This window comes from Lissotriton helveticus, chromosome 3_2 (assembly GCF_964261635.1).
Source record: "Lissotriton helveticus chromosome 3_2, aLisHel1.1, whole genome shotgun sequence".
In the NCBI taxonomy this organism is placed as follows: Eukaryota; Metazoa; Chordata; class Amphibia; order Caudata; family Salamandridae; genus Lissotriton; species Lissotriton helveticus.
The window spans coordinates 216,450,346-216,474,178 of NC_136062.1; the positions used below are offsets into that span (position 1 = coordinate 216,450,346).

The window sequence follows — 23,833 nt, forward strand, 5'->3', positions numbered from 1 at the left end:
AAGAAGCAGAGAGAACCTGGTGTTTCATGTTTTTGTAAAATGCGGACCTTTTATTAGAGAATTGCTGAGCAACCCTTGGAATAACATTACATTAAAAGGTCAAAAGTTGTCTCTATAAAGATAAAACTGTATTGAATTGAAATAGCTCGTTGGTGCAGGTACTTTCTTAGACTGGAATGCTGATAGCATGGGGGATGTATGCAGAGTTAAACTCGCAGAGCAGGAGAAATGGACAAGCAAAAAGCTTGTCTTTTTTCGCTACAGTGTAGGTGCGCCAAAATCACACACTCCACCTGACTTTGAAAGACGCAACGCCTACAGCCTTTAGCACACAATATCTCCATATGACATTTCTTAGTAGAGCTTGGCATGCTCCATGGAGAGGTGTGGCGCTGCGGCAGGGCGACTGACGCTGGAATCTGGGGATCACGGTTCGATCCCCGGCGCCGGCGGAAGATTAGCTCAGCACCATGTGACTCTGGGCAATAGCTCGCTTAATCTTCCCGATGGCCCCCAGCGCCTGGAGACCCTTACGGGTGATTGTTCGCGCTTTACAAATGTGTATTATTATTATGGATAGGAGAGAACTTTCAAAGGGTGAGGAAACTCCAGGTCAAAAGGATCAAAATAGCTCTGTCATCAGTGACTGTATCTAGACCCGCATCTGACCCCAAAGGATGAAGCTGACCTGAACAAAAACACCCCTGAAGAGGTAAACAGTTCTCATTTTTTCGAGAGAATGACTGCTTAATTGAGAAGCATGTGGTTGGTGGAAAAGGATTCTCAAAACAAAATGGCACTTATGAAGGAAAATAAGGCACAGGGCTGGCGAGAAAGGATTCACAACACCATATGGCAATTATCAAGAAAACGGGGAAGCTTCAGCCTGGAGGGAAAGGATTGGTACCAAAAGGAAATTATCACAGGAAATGGGGAGGAACGAGTCCAGTGGGAAAAAACTCTCAATACCAAATGGCAGTAGTCAAGGCACGAGGCAGTGAGAAGGGATTCTCATTTCCAATGCCAATTACCAAAAGAAAGGTTTACATTTTTGTTTGGCGCATTTGTAAAGTGCACTTGTACCGAAGTTGTATGCTGCTAAGTGCAAATGCTCCAAAGGATGCTGCAGGCTGAAGGCAACTCAGGGACTGAGGGTCAGGAAAAGCTTCTCTGAACAGTAATGCTTTAGTTGTTCCCTGAATCTCACAAATGATTAACTGTAAAGACCTAAGTAGTGGGTATACAGTACCATTTTTTAGCCTTGGCCAAACCAATCTTCTGATCCCAGATAGAAATTCTCACCTTGGGGACCACACCCAGCCGCTGGAATGCAGGGAACAAGAGGGGGTATAAAGACAGCATTGGTTGGCCAAGAAAGCAGAGATTGGCCATGAATGATTTTCTGCATGTTAACCATGGCTTTGAGGATAATACGAAACTCGACTGACAGCCAGCAGAGTGAGAAGAGAGTAATTGAGATGTGGTCTCTAAGAAAGGAAGAACATTTTTCTGGTTGCAGCATTTTGAATGAGTCTTTTAATGATCTTTTTGGGAGGTGCCAGATAACACACGTTGGCATAGTCGAGGCACAACTGATTGAGAGATAGGGAGAAATGGGGGACAATAGGGAAGCATGTGGTTGGTGTGAAGGAATCTCAATAATAAAAAAAATGATGGAGGGGAATGGAGAGAGAGGCACGAGGCTGCAAAGAAATAACGCTAAATACCAATTGGCAGTAATCAGTGCTAATGGGGAGAAACAGAGCAGGTAAGAAAGGATTCTCAATCCCAAATAGGAATTATCAGGAGAAATAGGAAGGCATGAGGTTGGTTCTCAATATCAAGCGGTAAGCCTTCCAATATACCTCATTAATTTGAAAACAGAGAAAAACACTCAAAATTTTCACCATAAGAAATAAAAGTATTCTACTAGATTTCGAATGTTTGCTTAACATTGCGACGGAAAGAGGGCAAGCTCATCCAGCTTGAACAACTGAAATACCTGACAAATTCTGCAAATACAATGTTCAGTGTGCGAATGCAAAACTGAAAATACAACCCTTCCACTCACCAAAAAGCAGACAGAAAAACACTACTTAGAATACTGTGACCTATGTCCTATCAGAATACCGAACCCCACCTTAGCAATTCATGATAGCTACATGATCTATACACCTTGGAGGCTGACATTGTAATGAATAACATGAAATGAGTGCGGTTGAAGATCTTCTATAATCTTCTACCATAAAAGTTGGTGCAGGTAGTCTAATGTCTTTGCAAATCACAAGCCACTGAATACTTTTACCCTTTTTTGTTCAATTTCCCTGCCCTCTCCTTGCCTGAGCAGTTGATTAAGGTGAGTGATTGCCCCACATGGTCAACTCATTCATGGACACCGGCAGCACACATGTGCCACAAAATGTTAAAAACTAGTGTAGCTGTTCCCTCCAACAACCACGTAAAAGGTTGACGCTTCTGAAAAACCGATCTGTCAGTGGCATGTAGAGCGAGTGGGAGGATGTAAAAATTTTTGGAATGAAGCCTTCCCTCAATTGGATCAGTCTGTTCAGAATTAACTGAAGTCAAGGGCATCCCCGCTGTGGGCTGCGAGCACTGCCGCATGCTGCAGAATACTCAATCAGGCACACGCGCTTTCTTCTCGGATCCAAGAACACAAGACAGGCTCTATGAACCCTACAAAGCCACCATCACTGTCTCACATGCCTACTGCATGCAGTGTTGTTTTCTTTCTTCCTCTACTGAATGCTGGTGGAAGCATATCCAGATTATGCGCGCCTCCACACGTAGTGTAAAGAATACGAAGTAATTGTATTTGTAATTGCATTTATATATTGCTTTCTACCCGTGACGAGGCGTCAAATCCCTTTTCGGCGAGTAGCACAAGGATTAGTGATTTATTAGTATAGGGAAATATGAAATTAATTTGAGTAGTGGCTATGTAAATCTGTTAGTTGGAATGAAAAGGATAGTGGAGGGATGGAAAAGTGTTTATTTGGAGATCATAGCACTAGGAAGAGGTTTGGGGTGAATAAAGGAAATATGGAGGGGAAAGAGTTTCTAGAAGTGGATTAGGGAGAAAGATGAGGTATTGAATGATTCTAGAAGGGATATACGAGTGAAGGGTTTAGAAATGATTACTTGGGAAAATCTGAACAGTAAAAGAGGTTTGAGATGATGCAAGGAGGGTTAGAGGAGGGAAGAGTCTAGAAAGGGTTATTTTGGGGACCTTAGTAATAGAATGGGAGTTTGGGATAGGTCAGAGAGTGGAGGTAGAGGATATATTAAGATACATATCGGGTGAGAAATAGGGTAGTGAGAGAAAGATTGGACAGTACCAAGTGATACACTGGATAGGGGCGAATGACTAAGCACCGCAGTGTGGGACACTTATTGTGTGACTACAAAAACAAGAAAGACACAAGAAGCAACTTGAGGGATAATGCAAAGAAATGATTAACGCTGAATGAGTGAATGTGCTTCTTTACTGACCGTGGTTGAAAATCACTAGGCATGAAGACTACAGCCATGGTGGCTCACCTCTAGCAGGGGAGATCCCAAAGCAAGTGGATGCAGCCAAAGAGAAGAAAGGTCCTTTTCCAGCCCCCCTCCAGTTAAGTGCACTAGTGCATTCAGCGATGTGCTCAGCCACTGATGGTATCTCTCGTAGCTAAGCATCACTACACACACGTGTTGAAGTGCCACATGATATGCAAGCGACCTTCATAACGCATAGCGAGTGCTTGGCTGCAGCGGCATACTTGTCGAAATCAGTGACCACTAGCCAGTTGTGGAATACCAGTAGTTGTACAGATTTGATTGGAAAGAATGGTATCTGTGCAAGGACTGACAACATAAAGAACAAGCATTTTCAATGCAATAGGTGTCGCATTTGCGAGCGTTTAAGCTATTGGCATTGTAAATGACAATGCCTTTTAAGGATAAGGATCCGAGCCCGGTCCCGTGGTCAGACCACTTTAATATACCATTTACGTGGAGTGCCCCCCCCCCCCCCCCCCCCCAGGTCCGATCAAACCCTTCTGCAGAGCGCAGGCAAGACACTGGTCCAAACTTAAGATAAAAGAATGGTCGGAAGCACTGAGGACTACCCAACCTCCTACCAACCTTGACATCATTAAAACAAATTCAGAATTTAGTCAGTGGATAGAGCACTCACTGGACACAGTGCTCCCCAGAAAATCCATAATTCAAAAAAGATGATCAATCAATCACCCATGGTTTAGCCCTGAACTCCGGAAACTTAAACAGCGCTGTAACAAAAGAGGAGAGACAATGGAGGAAAGATTTTAATTTAGAGATAAAAACTAAATACAGGGCCTCCATTAAGGCCTATAAATCCACGTTAAAGGCAGCCAAAACTGCTTTCTACGCAGAGAAAATCATTGCATCTCCTAACTCACCAAAAGAAATCTTCAGAATTGTTAAAACTCTTTTGAAAGCCCCTGATCCCCCTCCTACCCCAAATGCTTCAGGGCCCTGCTGTGAAGAACTTGCAATCTTTTTTTCACACCAAAATCCAAAAGATTCTTCTGGGCCTTCCACCCATCCCATCTCTGAATCACTATCACCAACTGAACCTTCCTTTCAAGGGATTATCCCTGAACTCTAGTCTTTCACCCCGCTCACTGAGGAATTGTTACCTCCTCTCCTCAATGCAATAAAAAGTGGCTCACCGCTTGATCCCGCTCCAATTAACATCCTGAAATCAGTCCTGCCCATTATCGCCACACCTGTCATCAATCTGATCAATTCCTCGATCGAAGCAGGCATAGTCCCACGGGACTGGAAAATGGCCATGGTCAAACCACTGATAAAAAAAAAAAACCTTGACCCTGGAGACCTATCTAACTACTGCCCCATTTCCCTTCTCCCGGGTATTAGTAAATTGGCAGAAAGATTTGTAAATCGCCAACTGTCTTCATTTCTGGAAGCCTTTAATCTACTCCATCCTTCTCAAACTGGCTTCCGCCCCGGGCAAGGGACGGAGACGGCTCTCCTAAAGGTGGTTGAGGAGTCCAGGAGGATTCTGGACACAGGTGGCAATGTGTCCATTATCCTCCTGGACCTCAGCGCCGCGTTTGATACGGTAAATCACCGTATCCTTTCAGCCCGTCTAAACAAACTTGGAGTCTCGGGAAAAGCCCTCTCATGGCTGGAATCTTTCCTTCAGGAAAGGTATTTCAAGGTATTTGAAGGGGACTGCCACTCATCGCCGATACCCTTGCAGTGTGGGGTCTCACAGGGCTCTTCCCTCAGCCCCACACTTTTTAATGTGTACATGTCCCCTTTTGCTGAGATAGCGGCTCCCTATGGGATCGAATTAATCAGCTATGCTGGCGACACGCAGCTCGTGGTCTCTCTGAACCAAGCAGATCTGTCCCATACGAGCTTGTGTGACTGTCTTGAGGAGGTAGCAAAGTGGATGGGCCAGTCTCAGCTCAAACTTAACAACGAGAAGACCAAACTGATGTTACTGGGCAGGAAGGCATCATTCAACTCCCCCACTTTATGGCCCCCTTCTATGGGCCCTGGTCCTACTCCAAGTAGTGTGATCAAGAGTTTAGGACTCTGGTTAGACGAGGATCTCTCGTTTAAAGTACAAGCCAGGAAAACAGCGGTCACCTGTTTCGGCCTGTTAAAATCCATACTCAAAATCCTTCCCCAATTGCCTGATAAAGCCAACAAAATCCTAGTTCAAGCCTTAATCTTATCCAGGCTCAACTATGGAAACGCGCTCTACCTGGGAGCCCCGGCCTCTGTGATCTCCAAACTCCAGGTAGTCCAAAATTCAGCAGCGAGACTGCTGACGAGCACCAACCACCGCTCCTCAGCGAAACCAGCACTAAGATCACTCCACTGGCTACCGATAAAAGAACGGATACACTTTAAGGCCTCTGTATTGCCCATAAAAATCTTCAAGGCAAAGGTCCCCCGATCCTTACTAACCTGATTAAACCATACAAAATGTCTAGGAATCTGCGGTCCAATTACCTCCATCTGGCAGAAGTCCATAGAATCAATAAGGCTTGCTCTGGTGGTCGCCTTTTTTCTTACAATACTTCAAAACTATGGAACTCTCTGCCCCTTTCCCTTCGCCAGGAACCCAACCTCCTTACATTTCGCAAGAAAATAAAAACATGGCTCTTTCCTGGAAACTAGGAAACTAACTAAATAACTAAGATCACACCTTTATCATCTTCAGACATCCTGTCTTTCCGTGGTTCCAAGCGCTGGGATGCTCTTGGGTAGCCATGCACTATAAAAGAACAATTTTCATTTCATTCATTTAATTTCATTCTTTTATGAATGTGTTTTTTAAACCAACACATATATAAAAGTCATTGTCATTTTTAATGCCAATAGCTCTAACTCTCGGAAATACAGGACCACTGTAATGGAGGCCGCGACCCTTTCTTTACACACTGCTCGCCATATGCAGGCTACAGCGAGCAGCTTTGGTGAAAGGGGTGTAGCCAACATTAAAGTGAAAGCACGTATGGTGTGCTTTCACCCAAGGACAAAAAAATTGTAATTTAAAAGTTTCTGTAGCGCAGCCGTTAAAGTGAATGCGGCCTGTGCTGTTAATTAAATAATTAAATAAGCACAGCCGCTAAATTGAAAGCGGTCCGATCTGTAAATCAAATAATTAAAGCGCGGCCGCTATAGTTAAAAATGACTGCGCTATAATTTAAAAATAAATAATATAAAACCAGGCGGCCTGCTGAGATGTCATGGGTGGAATAGAGGAAGATCATTAAAGGAAATTGTGCTCACCGACTTATAAAGCAGACCGTCTAACAACACTAGTAAAAATTCCAGTCGTTATGGGAGGTTAGAAATGCAGGCATGGTGGTACCAAGGAGGGACTACTAAGCCTATTCACAAATGAAAATCACAATTTCGCAAGAACAGTAACAGGGGCCAATTGAAAAGATGGGTGGAAAATGGGCAGCGCTTCTATGCCGTACCTCAATACAGCATGCCTCACAGAGCAGCACATGCGCTGCCCAGGCTCGACCTAATAAACCAACAACGCTCTTCAGGATTTTAAGCAGCAAATTGGTCAATTTGCAGAATGGTAAAATCAGCTGCATGTATTTGCCCAAGCACTAATATGTTAAATAAAAAAACTGAAATATTTTTTAAAATAGTACACTGTCTACAACCACTTCCTCCGTTTGAGCGTCATTCATTTGGGAGAGGAAAAAAATACAACATGTTGATGAAATGTGATATGCCAATAGCACTTATTCTTCTGGCAGCACATCCTGTGAATGTACTTAGTCGTCAGCAGTACTGCTGAGTGCAGTCTTCAATCAAGGCTCAATCAAAACTCTGAAATAGGACAACAGGAAAAATAGAATAATGCAATGGAACAAAGGAAAGTATAAATTATCTACTGAGATAGTTGGGAAACCACAAAAAGAGGGCTGCACATGGGTTGAGGTAGAGGTGACAGGGCAAAAGGGGACATGGCGGCATAGGAGGGCGCAAAAAAGATTCTAAAGCTGAATGGATCATCCCTTCTAATACCTGATGCAACGAGGGCAGATAGTACCTTCGTCAGTTTGCAGTTTTACTATAAAAGCATTAGTGCGCAATATATCTGCAATTGATGCTCGATATAGGCGCGTTCAATCCTTGAATGAGAAAAGACTGACTCCCCATGCATAGGCAGTGTCTCCAACAGCCAGAGTGGAAATGTACATTAAACTCCAAGCACACCAAAATCAAGTCCAAGTTCGTACTGTACGTTGATTCCCAGTGTCTTTTATTCAGACATTATTCTTCATATTCCATATGACAGTTCCTTTGTGCAAAATTCATAGGCAAACATAACAGCTTCATGCCAACCTGTGTTTCGTCCGTTTTGTAAAGCAGGACTTCATCAGGGCTGAAACAAATGTAATAATGGCGTCAGGAATGAGAGGGGTTGGGTTAAGCCCATACACCTTCCTAGTGCTCTGCAGTTCAAAGGATAAGAGGGTGCAGATGTGTAATGTGTTAATCATCGTGTAGAGACGAGATGATCCATGTGTAGGATACCTACATCCAATGGAGTGTATAGAAAGTGTAACAAGAAAACCCAAATCAATATTAAAACCACATATATGTCTAGAGACAGAGTCAAATAACTATTAAAGAGATGGAGAGACAGACAACAGGCCACCACAAACGTGTTTGAAATCAAACCCATAAAGTGTGTGCTTAAAGCGTCCTTATAACGGGAGTAAGCGCTATAACGTGGCTCACCTTAATTATCCCTATTCTTACATAATGGAAATGATCATCCAAAAGAGACTGTTTTGTTTTTTTAAACGAACCTGAAAGAAGAAATCAATATGCACGATTTATCTTCATTTTTAACAAGTACCAGAAATAGTATAGGACACTTAACACTGTCCTACTTACCACAGTATAAATCTTCAATCCACATAATATAAGGAAGTGGAAAAGTATAGACAAACGTACGTACGTATTCTGAGAAGTAAATTCAGTCACATGTCACCATCACGACTAGGTGTATAATTAGAAGTATCATGTTGATATTCGTAAACCGGCACATATACATTATAACCCAATTCAACCTCGTATAGTATATGTAAATCGACACCTTGCAAAATTAGCAAGAGAGCACAGGACATGGAGCCCGCTCATGCTACCTGACCATATATTGGGAATTCCCGGAAACACAACCGAGACGTGTTTAATTTTGGCCGCCATCAATGAGTGTGTTTAAAAAAAAATCAATATCAGAAGTCAACCAAACGCTGGCCCAGAGTGGAACATATCTCCATTAAAGAAAGTGACCTCATTCATGATGCTGGCATATGTATCTGGAAGAAGACTGAGGCCTTCCTGAGTCGGGCCACCCCCTGTAACACTACGAGAAGTACATAAAACCAGGGCCACTGGAATTATAGGGCAGGAGCGTGTGCAGCAGGGTCATGTAAATTATGCAGCAAGAAAAAACAAAATATGCGGCAATAATGTGTCATATTTTGTGATAGTATTACTTCATTATTTAGTTATTTTTGTAATATTGGTTGCACCTCATTAGTACCATTTTAATACCCAATACCCAAATATAGCACACAAAAAAAAGGTGGCCAGTCCAGCTTTGCAAAGGGCCTTTCAGTGCGCGGCACTACATGTTGCTTCATTTTTAGTAACATTTCAACCATTTGAGCTAGAAATAAAATCTGTACATTAAGCAACAGTTGATGGATTATGTGGCAAATGCTGCAAATCTATAATTGTGCAAAAATCGCTGCAGAATTGCAAAATTACAGTGGCCCTGCATAAGACGTTCAAGATCTTGGTCTCGTATGCAAACCATCCTAGTTTGCCATGCCAGCCTGTGCTGCACTTGAGGACCACCATCTGATCTGCACCCTACATGTACAGATCGCCCCCCTCTTCCCAGTTATTAAGTCATTTGTATTTACGATGGTGTCATACGCCGACGACACACAAATCGTGGTCTGCTTTCCCGGGTGACCCAAAAGACACCGCTTCTAGATTTCATAGCTGAATGCGGAAAGTTGGGAAATGGATGTCCAAAAACTGAAGTTGAATACAGGAAAAACTGAGGTGCTTCTGTTTGGACGCGATACCTCCTTCTAGACACCAAGTTGGTGGCTGCAGGAACTGGGAAAACTTAACCGGTCACCAAGATAAAAGATTTTGTAGTCTATTTTGACGCCAAACTGTCTTTCAAAGGGCAAATTAATGCAATCACCTCTTCCTGCTTTATTATGATAAAAACTCTCAGGAAAGTCCTACCATTTATTCCATTTATTGACTATTGCAGTGGTCTCTTTCTCAATATCCAATAAAGATTCCGAAACAAAATACAGATTCTCCAAAATGCCGCAGCACGCCTGCTGCTCGCCATCCCGAAACATTGTTCAGTGGCCCAAGCATTGCCAATACTGCAATGGTTGCCAGTTAAAATGCAATTTGAATTAGAGTCCCTTTGAATCGTCTTTAAAGCTCTACAAGAGCTTGGTCCCGATTATCTGACATACAGATTCAGGTGGTATATCCCAGAAAGGCAGCTTCGTTCGGCCACATCCTTTAATCTTGTGATCTCAAGGGCAAAATACAGCTTGCTGTGGGGGAAGAAGTTTCATGGCAAGCACAGACAGCTTGTGGAATTCTTTACCTCTGGCACTTAAAAAAGAAAGCAATCTTCTTGCTTTTCACCAACTTCTAAAAACCTGGCTGTCTAACAATTAGCTTGAATACACCAACCAGCCTCTCCACCTCTGGGCAGCTTCTTCTTCATATCCGCCGCACCTAGACACCCTTGGGCATTAGTGCGCGTTACAAATTAAAATTTCATTTAATTTCAGTAATGGGTGAGGTCTCATGGAGCTCACGATACCCCAGCCAGTCACCTTGCACCAGCTGTAGATTGCCTAGTGGGTTCTTGAAGGAGAATACCAAACCTGGCAGCTTGGTCTCTTTGAACAAATTGCTCTGCAGCCATAAGTGCTGCAGAGCTGGACAAACAGGCAGCAATTACTGATTATTTCTATGAAGGCCACATCAATTCTTTGTTGCTGTGCCTGCAGCAGTGTGCAAGGCTGAGTGAAGCCTTCCTGTGAAATGAGATCTGTGTTCCTTGCTTTACTAAGGAACCGCATGTACAAGTTCATGTATTGTGTGTGTGATTCCCTTTGCTGCGTCATATTCGAAAACACTGCGGCAAGATTCACACTACGCTTACAAATGTGACACCTTCTTAACTGACAGTCAAAACATTATCTGCCTAATGAGAGCTATTACGGTATGCTTCAGCTTTCTAAAGTAGGACACTGTTCACGTGCCTTCTGCATATTACTATACATTTCAAATCCCTGTGTCACACCTATAATGCGTTTGATGATTCAAGCTCTCACTGCTGAATCAACATGTCAAGCAGTATAATAATTTGTGCAGGTGTCAGTTTGGTTAATTGCCTTTTACATTTTATGGGATGATTCACTGCTTGGGATTACTCTCTCGTTGCACTTACTGCAGAACGAATCAGATATAGATTTCCCAGGCGCGCAAGAGACATTTTCAAAACGTATACAGAGCTGCACTGGTTAAAGGCTACCTGATCAATCTCAGCATGACACTCAATCAAAGGTCGCACCCCCTCTTCAGCCAATCAGGACCCAGGGAGCCACGCCCACCCACTCTGTGCATTGTCAGCCAATCAGGACGTAGATGGACGTACCCACGCTCATCTGACCAGAAGAGAACGAGATTTTAACTCCTTACCACTCACAATAATATGGAGTAAATCCCCCCTCGCAAGAAGCCCTTATCAAATATAAAGCCAGTACCACCATCTTCACTAATCTAGAGCTACTGAGGTCAGATGCCGTTACCCTTTCCTTCTCTAAAATATCTGCACTGTCCAAAGGACAGGAAGCTTCAGAAAATTACTTGTCCGGAAAAAAAATCAATTTGGACCTATTGGTGCCTGCAATAAGGTAAGAAATTATAGCAGCATTCTCATTATATCAAAGCTCGAATACAGGCTCTACGATTATGTTGGGCTCACATTATATCAGCATTTGTTATTCCAGCAAGGATCTACGTATGGGGCTGGAAGTAGCGGTAGTTCCGGGCTGGGATGCACTGTGAATCTATGAACACTCACAATCGAGTATGTTTGACCAGCTCCTCTACAATCTCCTCCCATACTAGAAGAGGTTGCAAATTTACTGCAGACAAGTACAGGAGTAAAACTTCTTACATGGTGGGGGCAAAACGGGGTGTAGGGAACGTCAAATAGTAATCACTCAGCAGATTTTGGCATGCACAAATATACCGTCTATATTTACCCAAGTGAAAATTGATTTACAAACGTTTGATCGGAGTACGGTTTCCAGTCTTACTTCTGTAAACTTTTGTGAAATCCCGGAAGTGGAAAATGTCCACCTATGCAAGAGCAAATACATACGGTAGGGTTGCGTCCTTTCTCAAAATAAAATTTCAGCCATTTGTACTTGTTTTGAGGATCTTTAACTGCCAAAAGCAGAAATTCTAATACTATTATGGGTCAAGTCTGCTGTTTAATTTTTAAAAGAGCAATCCTGTCACAATTTCTTTTAAATTCATTCAGTAATATTTTAGACAGTTCTAAGCTATTTTTGACATGTTTTCATCTTGTAATCTTTTCTTGGAGCAAAAGGGAAAAATTACACTTTTTGTGATCTTCCTTATCTTTTTTTTAATTGTCTTGGAATGCAAATACCAACCAGCCAATCTGGTAAAATACTGGTCAGATGGCAATCCTTACCTGGGGGTGCACTTTTGATACTTTCCTTGAGAATCAACCACCTGCACAATATTTATTTATTTATTTAACTTGTAGGGCGCACTATCACCTTACAGGCATCCTGGCGCTAAGCAACTCAGAGTACAGGAAAAGAGCATGTCCGAAACATAGGCAGGCAAACTATGTCTTGGGAAACAACCAGGTTTTCAAACTCCTTCTAAACGGGAGGAGCTCCCTAATTTGTCGAATCTCCCACGGGAGTTCGTTCCAAAGTTTGGCCGCTGCCACACCAAAGGATCTACCACTTGACCTGACTTTCCTAAACCTCGGTACCTTCACCAATCTCGCCAATGAAGAACGGAGATTTCTCATGGGGACATACCATTAACATTTTCTCCGCATGAGCGCAGGTCCCAGCCCATGAAGGGCTTTAAAGACAAGGCAAAGAGACTTAAACTTAATTCTCTGTCTCAAAGGGAGCCAATCCAACTCTGCCAAGACCACAGAAGAGAAGGACCTTCTGGGCAGCCCTAGAGCTAACTTGGCCGCTGCTGACTGGATCCTCTGTAATCTGTCCAAAAAAAAACTTCGGAGAGTCAAGCAACAGGGCATTACAATAATCTAGCCTGCTGAGAATGGTGCTGCTTGCCACTAGTTGGCAATATCGGGGGTCACTACATCGCAAGTACATTTTTATTACAATTATGTTGTGAGCCGCTACATTGCAGGAGACATTACTTCACAGATAAGCATTAATGTTGAATATATTTTTATGTTCTTATTTATATGTATACAAAAAGACAGATAAACGAAAGATATTAAGGAGATTAAAAAGTATGGGGTTATGAAACAAATCAGGAAGTATAATTACTTAATAAAAAAAAAGGAAAAGAAATATAAATAAAAAACAGGAATAGTATTTTTTACATAGTTGCGGTTACTTTGTAATTATAGTTAGGTCAGAGTTCCATTGGAAGAGGGTTAATTGCTTTGGTAACAGTGTTGGCGCCGATTGATGAATCTTCACCCAACTTTCCAAAAAGAAGGATCATCCACCTTAGCTCCATCTTGGAAATATTTGGGGTGATTCATCAAACGGGGGCAGAGAAAAATGGAGGGCAAAACGTATTTTTCTTATGCATATTCCTAAATGAAATTTTGGGAAACAATACAGACAAAACAGCTTAATAGAATGACGCCAAAGTTGGCAGAAAGTTAGAACTTCACTCAAAACACATGCTTTTAATAGTTTGGTGTACATTTGTTAAGCTGTTTGAGAAATTTGCTTTTAAAGTTCTGCTCACAGTGGTCATAAAGGGGTGAAAATTATAGTGATATCTGGACGGTTGGTGGGGGTGGGGAGGGAGTCTCACGGTACCTTAATTTGAAAGATTATAGTGATCTGATTAGCCAAGAAGGATCTCCCCCCCCCATCGGTCATTATATTCCAGTGGGACCCAAAAGGGGTGTCCAGATGCACGCAAAAATAAAACTAATCCAGAGAGAAAGGCACCTAAAGTGGTGCGTAAGGCAGAGCAAATGAACAAGTTCATCAACAGTCAATTCTGACACCAGAAACTCTTCTTACTCACACATTTCAGGGAGTGTTAAAAACAAAATGTCAAGCCAAGCCGTAAAATAAGTGTCTGGCTTTGCTTGAAAGGCAGGAGATAGGGTGTGGCGTCCACTGTAGTGCACACCATCTGGTGCGCAGTACCCAATGCAGGTTGGGTGCACGCCTTATGCCCAACCTCTGTTGTATATCTAAACATCAATCAGAGAGAGAGAGAAGCAAAATTCCTCTTCCCAAATATTAATATAATAACAAAATGAGAACTAATCTCCCATTTCATTCGCTACTGTACCTATAACTACTGATTTGTGTTTTTTTAAGGTGCACTGCCTTGTAACCCATTGGGAGTTTGAAAGAACCCTCACTCACCTACCTAGGAGGTGACATGCTTCATCATTGGATTACCACCCTGGTCGCCGAGTACTTCCCGGGTGTGCTGTGATGCCTGATTACAGCGGAGCTGGTTTTCTGAGGGGAGAACAGTGATGGTGAGTTAATTAGTGATAAGTGCAGTTTTAAATTTGGCTCAATAATGCAAGTCAGCTAGGCATACATTTTAATGAGAGAAGGCTTGGTCAATGTAAAAAAATACATGTAGAGGAGATTAATGTGGGATATTAAATTGATCCAACTTATCCTCAAGTGGTCTAGACTCTATGCCCAACTTCTGCTACACACTTCCTAAGGCCGTACACAGCAGGAGTTGCGCGCCTGTTGCATGTTTGGGGGATATTGCGACCTATGTGTTTGGGCAAAGGGCCAGTCTGAGGGTCTGCACAGCATCAGTTAGGTGGCTATGACGGATTAGGCGTTCCTGCACAGACCCCCTGCTTCACAGGGCTAAAGGCTGTACCTGAGGGGAATATGCAGCCATGGCGGGTTGGGTGCCGCGGGCAGGCTCTGACCCCAAATCCCACGTCACGGGTTGGAAATTAAGTATATTGTTAAAAAAAAGTGTGTTTCACTGAAAACACACAGTTAAAATGGATTTGCAGAAAACATTTATTACACAGTGAAGCTGCCACTGTGTACTTACATTTAGAACCGTATTTCCATTGCAAATGGATTTTATAGTTTGCTAATAACTTTGGCTCCCTATGATGAATCTTCACAATATTTTACCCCCAAAAAAAAGTTTCATCCAACTCCTCTCCTCTGGGTGGATTTGTCAAGCTGTGGCCGAGAAGAAGGAGGGCATCCCACAAGATGATTTCCCCATGCACTTTCCAATAGGAATTTTGAACAGCACTACAGCAAAAACTACGGAATGCATTTCCACAACGTTTAGCAGAAAGCAAGATTATATCCAGAAAGAATTCGTTTCGTGATCAAGTGTACATCCGTTCAGTAGTTTTTCAGAATTTAAAGTTTAAAATGTAAAGATATCTAGTGACGAAGGACTACCAAGGTACTACTGTAGAGTGCCATGGTATTGTAAGCTCGAAACAGATGATCTGATTGGCTGGATGTATCATAAACAGAACGTTTTGAAGGCTTTTTTTATGCAGCCTTTGACAAGAGCAGCGGATTCGATTCCGGACATTGTTCTTTCTTACTATCCTCCCTAGAAGATATTTTTTGTGGATTTCTCAGAGTTGAAACAAGTGGTATAAAGAAGAAGTGCCTTTATCGCAGTGACCTCAGGCAAAATGATTGGGCCCCAGCAGACAATGCAGAGTGGCCCCCAAGTCTCCAATGTCTCAGATATGTATTAGCCTCGGGCTGAAAAGGGGCTCTTTAAAGGCGTCGGGGCCACTTAAGGGTTAAGGAATCCCTGCGCTAAAGGGGCCTGCTTTATACCCCTGTTTCACCATCTTTCTGAATTTCATTTTGTAGAATAGGTGAATTTGCTCACTATGTCTTGACATTAACAGAGTCTTACGCAGAACATTAAACTGTGTAATGTGTGGCACACTCTGCCTTTCTTACTGAGGGATGAAAGCAAATTACTGAAATGGGATATTCCCCATCAACAACGAAAGATTGATTATCCACAAAATACTCACAGACAGCTAGCTGCCTTTCACATCAATGAAACAGTTATTTGTCGATGTGATTAATAAAAAAAAACATTTAACCTAGTTTGTTTTGCTTCTTAATTTTAGTTCCCATGAAATACAATGTACCTTTGGGACAGTCAATAAAAGCTAGTGCATAATAACCCAACAATCAGTTATTACCAATGATCAAAACTATTATTAGCATTCATTGTTTGAATTAATTCATTCGCAGTCAGTAGCGGTAGATCAGATTATTTTCATACATGCCCTTTCATCTCAAGCGCATTATTAAAAACTAGAATATAATCACGTAAATTGTAACGGCCATGAGCTTTATTAAGATTCGACTTTTCTTCGTTAACAGATGCTGGTGCCCATCTTATCAAGAGAATCCTCTTCCAGCGCATTCATGATTTATTCACCATGTGCGTCGATCAATAGACTAAATGTTGACTAATTTAGGCAACGTATGTATCTAAAAGCGTGACATTTTGCAATCTGGATTGTAAGTGTATGCGTGAAAAGTAATATTTACAACATTTGGCTGAGTTTAGTGCAGCAGAAACAGAAATGTTCTCTTGCGGTGATTTACAAGGTTGGCCAGACAGTGACCCTTTGTACTGAACATCAGTGCCAGCCTTGGAGGTCCACTCTATACAAATCAATCTGTTAAAAGTGCTTTATGATCAATAACATTAACAAGTTAATGGAGTGACTTTACTCCAAGGCTGTAACATTCATGAATGGTGCTTTTAAAATGGAATCGCTGTTGAGTTCAATTAGGGATCGAAAGGCATCCGTAAACATTAGAGACAGCGATCGCAGAAGGACACTGTGTAGTGCTGCTACATTTGGATCCAGCCAATGCCTACAACAGCACAGCCCACCTAAAAAGCTGAGAGTGAGGGTAGGAATCCAGGGTGTCTGGTGCCTCTCAAGGCCCATCTCTGTTATCCCTGTTGTTCAAAGTAATTTTACATCCTGGGCCCAAGTGGCCGACACAACAAGAGGTCCGGCTGTTGAAACCCAGACCCGCTTCTGATCAGAAAGAGAACCAGAGAGCACAGCAGATGGACCACGTCCACTACTGTCTGGCAGAGACCTTCCATGGATCCTGTGCTGGGAGTTGATCAGTACAAGACAACCTGCAAGAAGACAAATCTCTAATACACCAGGACGGGTACTCGAGTCGTCTTGAGGTTGGGTCTGGTATGTGCTCCTGACTGGTGGGAGATCTTCCGCAAACAAGATCCACTGGTCCATCCTGCATTCATAACGAGCACCGACTTTAATCTGCAGCTGCTGCCTGCCTACCGCACAACAAAGAATGCAATCCTAGACTAGACATCACAATGCCATCTTAAAGTAATCTGGTCTGTCACCTTAGTAAACAAATTATCATGGCAGACTAATTGCTTGTAATTACTCTAGTCGGGAGGTTACCAGGAAGGCTTCTCAAGCTGCCGAAAGCAATTGTCACTCAAGTCCCACACTGTCCGCCGCCCGGCCAGTTCCTGCAAGTGAGCGATAGAGAAGCATCAAAGAAATTAACACCTTTTATAATTGATGACTAAATATAAACTTCTATTGCTCTGCCAACATTAATGTGCAGGGTTAGGTCCTAAATCCTGCTATGCAGGCTGCCTCTGAGTCACGTGACGTTTGTTTGCGCTAACTGCTTCTCTGTCTGCCCTCATTTCTGAAGTTAATGTTGGCTAATGAAACTTGACATGTTTTCAAGATTCACAAAGTATAAAAGGACTGGAACACCTCATAAGCTGCATAATGAGACTTCCTATTGTTTCCTTAAACCTTTCAAGAAAGGTGTGCTGTTTGTTTCCCTTCTGTGCTTTGCTGCAGTTCCCAGGTCCCTGTGACACGCCTGTAGTGCTATTGATGTGTGGACCTGTGACCGGCTCGGAAGCTGAATCAGCGCATCAAGTTAGACATTAATTTATGCGGACGCTCCTTTGGTTCATGCCGGATGCATCTGCATTACATACATTAGAGGCTGAATTATTGCATGCAATTAATCAAATAACAAGCAATAGGTCTATGTGCTCGCGACAGCCTGCCTACACCGCAGTTTGGCAAATAGCAGGCGACGCTGAGCCCCCTTGCATTGCCTGTTGGACCAGTTCTAAATTATATTCTACAAGATTCTCCACTACTTGGCTTATGAAGTTTGCTTTTCTAGCTGCTCTTTTATCCTGACTTGGACATGCATTCCTTCGGGGCCAATGTCCTGCTGACACACAGGTCTTGTCTATTGGAGTTGGATCAAGCAATTTCAGCCCTGTCCAGGATGCTCGGCAAGGTCACTGGAAGGGCGATGGAGAAATTATATAAATATTGCAAAGCTAGATATTAACATTAAACCCAAGCCTATGTGCTCAAGTTATATTAAGATATACAGAAGTAAGTCACTTTCATGATGTTAGGAATCACACAATTTGATCGTTTTGTGATCGACAGAAGGGATTGATTACACAACCCAAGGGACTCCAAAATCGACAACCCACTATATGACAACTACTCTCACTAACTAAGGGAAACATAAATCATAAGTATGGGAAACTCTGCTCCACAACTATAAGCTCTGGCTAAAACAGACGGCAGCAATCTTACGAAGCTGGACTATTATTGGTCCCCAAAGAGAAGGGACTGCGGAAGGACAGTGTGTCACTGAAACCTGTGACAAGCACATATGTAGACAATCATGACATTCCAGATTTTTCAAGTAACACTTGAGCACTCTCCAAGGTTCAAGAGGATCACATTGGTTGGTATCAATTTGAAAAAAAAGAAGAAAAGATAAAATCTAAGTCTGCTGCACTTGTTTGTGCGTACAAACAGTGAAAAAATATCAAATTATTTCAAAAACTAGATTTCTTGTGGCCAAGCCAATAGTAACAGATTAACTGTCTGCCCTTACACATTCATTTATGTAGAAAGAATAAAATAGTCACTATTAACCATGTGGTAGTAGATCTGAATATAAATATGGAACTGTCAATGCGATATGTATATAGTATAGAAAAGTTATTCTAAACATCATATGGAAGCTGACTTGTAAGTTAGTATAGGAAACCTACAATAGTACACGAGGTGACCACGGGCCCGCCTTAAAAATATCCTATACCCCTGGATATATTACATTAATAAAAATATCCTGTTTATAAATAACACTTGCTACTACAATCTTTCTGTACAGTAATGCTATGAAGAACAGGTGTCGCCATTACCAAATTGAACGGTAGCCAATATATACAAATTTGAAAGCTGAAAAGCTGAGGATACCTCGGAATCAGATTTAGAGAGTTTTCAGTCTTTGTAATGAGTTTAAACTGGAATCAATATCTGTTTTCACTGTCCATATTTCCAATGGAATGGTCAATGATGGAAATGTACACTTTCTGCAGGGTCACCTAAAATGTTTTTCCTTTTTGCTGTACTCTAATGTCTGCTGGATGTAGAACTCTGGGAACTTTACCCCCACTAAACAGTGGTAAAGTGTACTCCTCCTTTCAACGTGGTAAAGTTGGTATATGCCTGATGGGCATCTTTAACTCACCTCTATGTCCCTAGTATCTAGCACCAAGTTGCAGTCATGGCCTTTAAGTTAAATGTCACAAGTGGACCGTAGCAGCGGTTGTGCCATCGACTACAGTGACGATGTAAACATGACGGCAGGCCTGCCACCAGTATTCTGGTTGTGCAGTTTTTAGCTGCAAATTCAAACTGTCAGAATATCCGTTAAGAGAGCCCTATACCTTCGTTTTAAATATTTATAAGCCACTGCTACGTAGGTCTTACTGCTCATAAGGGCAGGGTGCACGGCATTTAGAAGAAGGACATGAAAACTTTAATATTAAACATGGGTTTAGCTATAAAAATAACTAAACAAATATTCTTTTTAAGTTGTTAAAAATGAAATTCAATAGCGAAGTCGGATTTGTTCTAAATATTACAGAAAGGTAACTTTTAAAAAGTTCCCTTGGCATTGTCTGAAACTCCTGCATTTTGTTGAGCAAAACAACAGGATGAAGTTAGTGGGCAGAGATAACTCCCCTGAACTTGACTGAATATGAAAGGGGAACTGGGAGGATCCCTTTTGATATTAAAGTGTCAAGTCCTGCTTCAATGGCATATCCTGCTTGACTAGTCCGCCGTGTTTTTTCGTATAAACTTTAAAGAGGCCTTCCCTGTCAGACGAAAATGATAGCTCAGACTTCGTCAAGGCCCGACTATTGTCTTTCAAGCAAGTCATTTGACATTTAAGGATCTCAGCCTGTTAGGCGGGTACTAGGTTTACATATAAGATTTGGGGCACACCTCAAATGAGGGGAACTGAATGGCAAAACAATTTGTGAACTGAGCTGGAGCGTACGGCATTATGCCCGTAGTAGGTAAGCCCGTAATAACTTTACTTTTCATGCTATATTGGACTGCCCAGGAGTAGCAGGACTTTACCAAATGTATCCAAATATGTCGGGTTACCTACAATTCACCCTAACAACAATTCTGTAAAACACTTAGATTTTTTAAATGGTAAAAAAAAGTATAAATATATCCATTGCATACCATATTGAAATTAAAAGGTCTTTACCGATTCCACCCACTCCATTTTCTGTTTTCAGAGCACAAATAAGGAACAATAATACAATCGGGAACCAGAAGGTAACACAGCAAAAACATATATGCATGTTACTGGTTGTTTCACTAGGATTATGAGCTAATGGTCAATTAATAACACTTTTCACCTTTAGGATTACGGCTAAAGATCTTACTAAGAACTACAATTAAGCATGAAGTTAAACAGAAATCATAATTTGGAAAAATAAGCCAACAATTAAAGATAATTTTAGAACTGCTAAATATCTTCATATGACAGTGCATGCCAGAGGGAGCGATAATAAATTCAGGAACCAGGAGGATCACAGATAAAGATCTTACTAAGACCTATAATTAATTGTGAAATTAAATGGAAATCATAATTTGGAGAAACCAGGAAACAATTATGGCTGTGTGAAAGCACTGGGGCTGGCGTGCCAAAGTAGGGGGTGAAACACGTGTTTGCTGTATCAGGATTAAATCATCAACACCTTTACAAAAACACTACATCCTAGAATTTCCAAACGGAATTGACATCATTCAACTGAGGTACATATCTATAGATGCAATTGGAACTGTATTAGGTATATCAGAGAATACACTGATATACTGGATATTTCTTTGAAGCATCACAAAGACGCCTACCTACCTGTACACTGACTAAAGGTAATCAAATATTTCAATAAAAAAATATTTTTCTACCTTGCATTATCCAAGACAATATTGTGAATTACACACAATATTGGGAATTACACACTCCATGTAATAAAATATTTTTTGTTGAAATCTGTAAAATACACGAACAACCACGGTCCCTAAGACAACAAGAATGAGGTATGAAGTTGGGATGAGTTTGTTCTAATGCTTATGTATGTATAAAACTCAATAAAACTTCTTTAAAAAAAAGAATGGAGGTATTGCAAAACATATATTTTAATCCAAAACAAGATTTTGAGTGTATAAAAACTCCATGAATAGAGTTTTCTTATAAAAGGCCTCAGTGGTTTGTGAACAAACGTGAGGTGCGAAAAGTGCTGAGGCAACAATTGTGATACAGGTGACCTGAAGGGACAATATTTGTATCAAAATAACATTAGCAAGAATACGGCCCATAAACTATAAAGTAAATTAATAGGAATTGGATCCGCAAGTCGTTGTTGACTGTGTTTCAATCCATTAAACCCGTAGCACCCTCACCATAGACACTGCAAGAAACTCCTTTAAGAGATTTCTAAAAAAGCATTCTTGAATTTAATAGAATTGAGCAAGAAAAGAAACGGCGAAAAAATAGTAAAGCCATTTTAAAGCAGAAAGTATATCGGATCTGAAAGAAGATTTTTTATGCTAACAGAAATTATTCAAACACCAACCAAACTCGCCCTGAGGGCAGATTTAACAAATAAAACAAGACTGGCACTTTTTCAGGCACTTCCGAAGAATAAGGGGATAATAGCGGCCCAGGGGAAGGAACTAGTGCCTCGACTACCAAAACTAACCCCAAGGAGCCAACCCCAACGACGGGGACGAGGGAGATGAAGGTGGCAGATGGACTCTTTCACTGGTTTCGCTTCCCTCAGCCCTGGAGTTAGCAGCACCATCACATTATAACTGTGCAGAAGCGGTTACCATCTTCACACAAGGGTGCCGGCTAACTAGGCCCTCATGAATGTGCTTGTTTAGCAGTCCTCACGGTGAATTGACTGCATTTCAATCTGATTACAGACTGAATGTGATCCGAAGGGATAACCACAGTGATGTATAACTGGGAAGAAAGGACTCATCCGGGGGCTAGGAGGAAGCAATCTAGCACCAGCTTCACGTATTCAGAATGAAAACCTTATTAAGACTCATGGGGGACGGGTCGATAAAGACGTCATGCTGAGACAGCGTACAAGCGACCCTACAGTTTCCCGGCATTAATAATAGTGCAAGAGGGAACATTTGCTGCGTTGTGTCCTGGAGAGGTGGGTGAACCACTTAACCACTAAAAGCTCCAACAAGGCTCGATCCAGATTTCGGGCTCTGGCTCAGCTCGAGGTTCACTTGGAACCTTGAGTCCAAAACGAGTGGAGCTTTCATGATGCTTCCGCCTGCCACTCTCACTCTACCGTCCTGCACAAAGTTAACAAGCATTGGCATAGCCAATAGATCTAACATTTGGGACCTTATAAGTGTTTAGCCATGCAACAGTTGGTGTTGTTGCTCCAAGGATATTCTGCTGCATAACTAAATACTTATAGGGTCCAAAAAGCGAGACCTATTGGCTATGCCAATGCTTGTTTTTTTTGCCGTTTTGTTTAAGTTGCCAGATCTACAATAGCTGGACATGGTTTTGTTAACAGTTCTTTGCATCAAATTAACTTGTTTTCATTGCTCTGAATGTTGTTTCCATTCTGGTTGTAGGAAGCAGTCATTCGCGGGGGTGGGGGGGCTGCCTAGTTGTGCGCATGCGCCGAGCTTTGCAAATGAGAAAAAGCCTGGTGCAGGCGCAATTTACAAGTGTGGAGTGAGTGAGCCCCGGAAGGCATGACTCACTCACACTGCAGTACATGCACTGAACCTACATATTCAGCATGGTTTAAGGAAACTCGACCCACTCCCTCCCAGGCATCGAACACATATTTACCAAGAAACTCTGAGAAGAGCTTGCCTGCTGCACTGATAGCAGGTGGTGTGTGTGCATGGTGAAAGCATGCACTAACGGCTGGTGGTTAGTGTGTGACAGCTGGTAGTGTGTGTGCCTGGTGAAAGTGTGCACTGATGGCTGGTGGTGTGTGTGTATGGTGGAAGTGTGCACTGACGACTGGTGGTGTATGTGCCCGGTGGAAGGGTGCACTGACGGCTGGTGGTGTGTGTGCCCGGTGAAAGCGTGCACTGATGGCTGGTGGTGTGTGTGCTCAGTGAAAGCGTGCACTGACAGCTGGTGGTGTGTGTGCCCGATGAAAGCATGCACTGACGGCTGGTGGTGTGTGTGCCTGGTGGAAGCGTGCACTGACGGCTGGTGGTGTGTGTGCCTGGTGGAAGCGTGCACGGACGGCTGGTGGTGTGCACCTGGTGGAAGCGTGCACTGACAGCTGGTGGTGTGTGTGCCTGGTGGAAGCGTGCACTGACGGCTGGTGGTGTGTGTGCCTGGTGGAAGCGTGCACTGACGGCTGGTGGTGTGTGTGCCTGGTGGAAGCGTGCACTGACGGCTGGTTGTGTGTGTGCCTGGTGGAAGCGTGCACTGACGGTTGGTGGAAGCGTGAACTGACGGCTGGTGGTGTGTGTGCCTGGTAGAAGCGTGCACTGACGGCTGGTGGTGTGTGTGCCTGGTGGAAGCGTGCACTG

General features: G+C 42.4%; 1 protein-coding gene across 2 annotated transcripts in view; it reads right to left on the reverse strand.

Annotated features, from left to right (window-relative positions):
* Positions 1 to 23,833, reverse strand: part of PEAK1 (pseudopodium enriched atypical kinase 1) — a 720,838-nt gene that overhangs the window by 467,394 nt on the left and 229,611 nt on the right. Inside the window, exon 3 of one of the 2 annotated variants that reach the window (XM_078685076.1) lies at positions 14,262 to 14,360. The exons of the other annotated variant lie outside the window; for it this stretch is intronic. The gene's annotated coding sequence lies outside the window, so the exon portion shown is untranslated. The remainder of the gene's footprint in view (positions 1 to 14,261; positions 14,361 to 23,833) is intronic. 2 annotated transcript variants of the gene reach the window in all.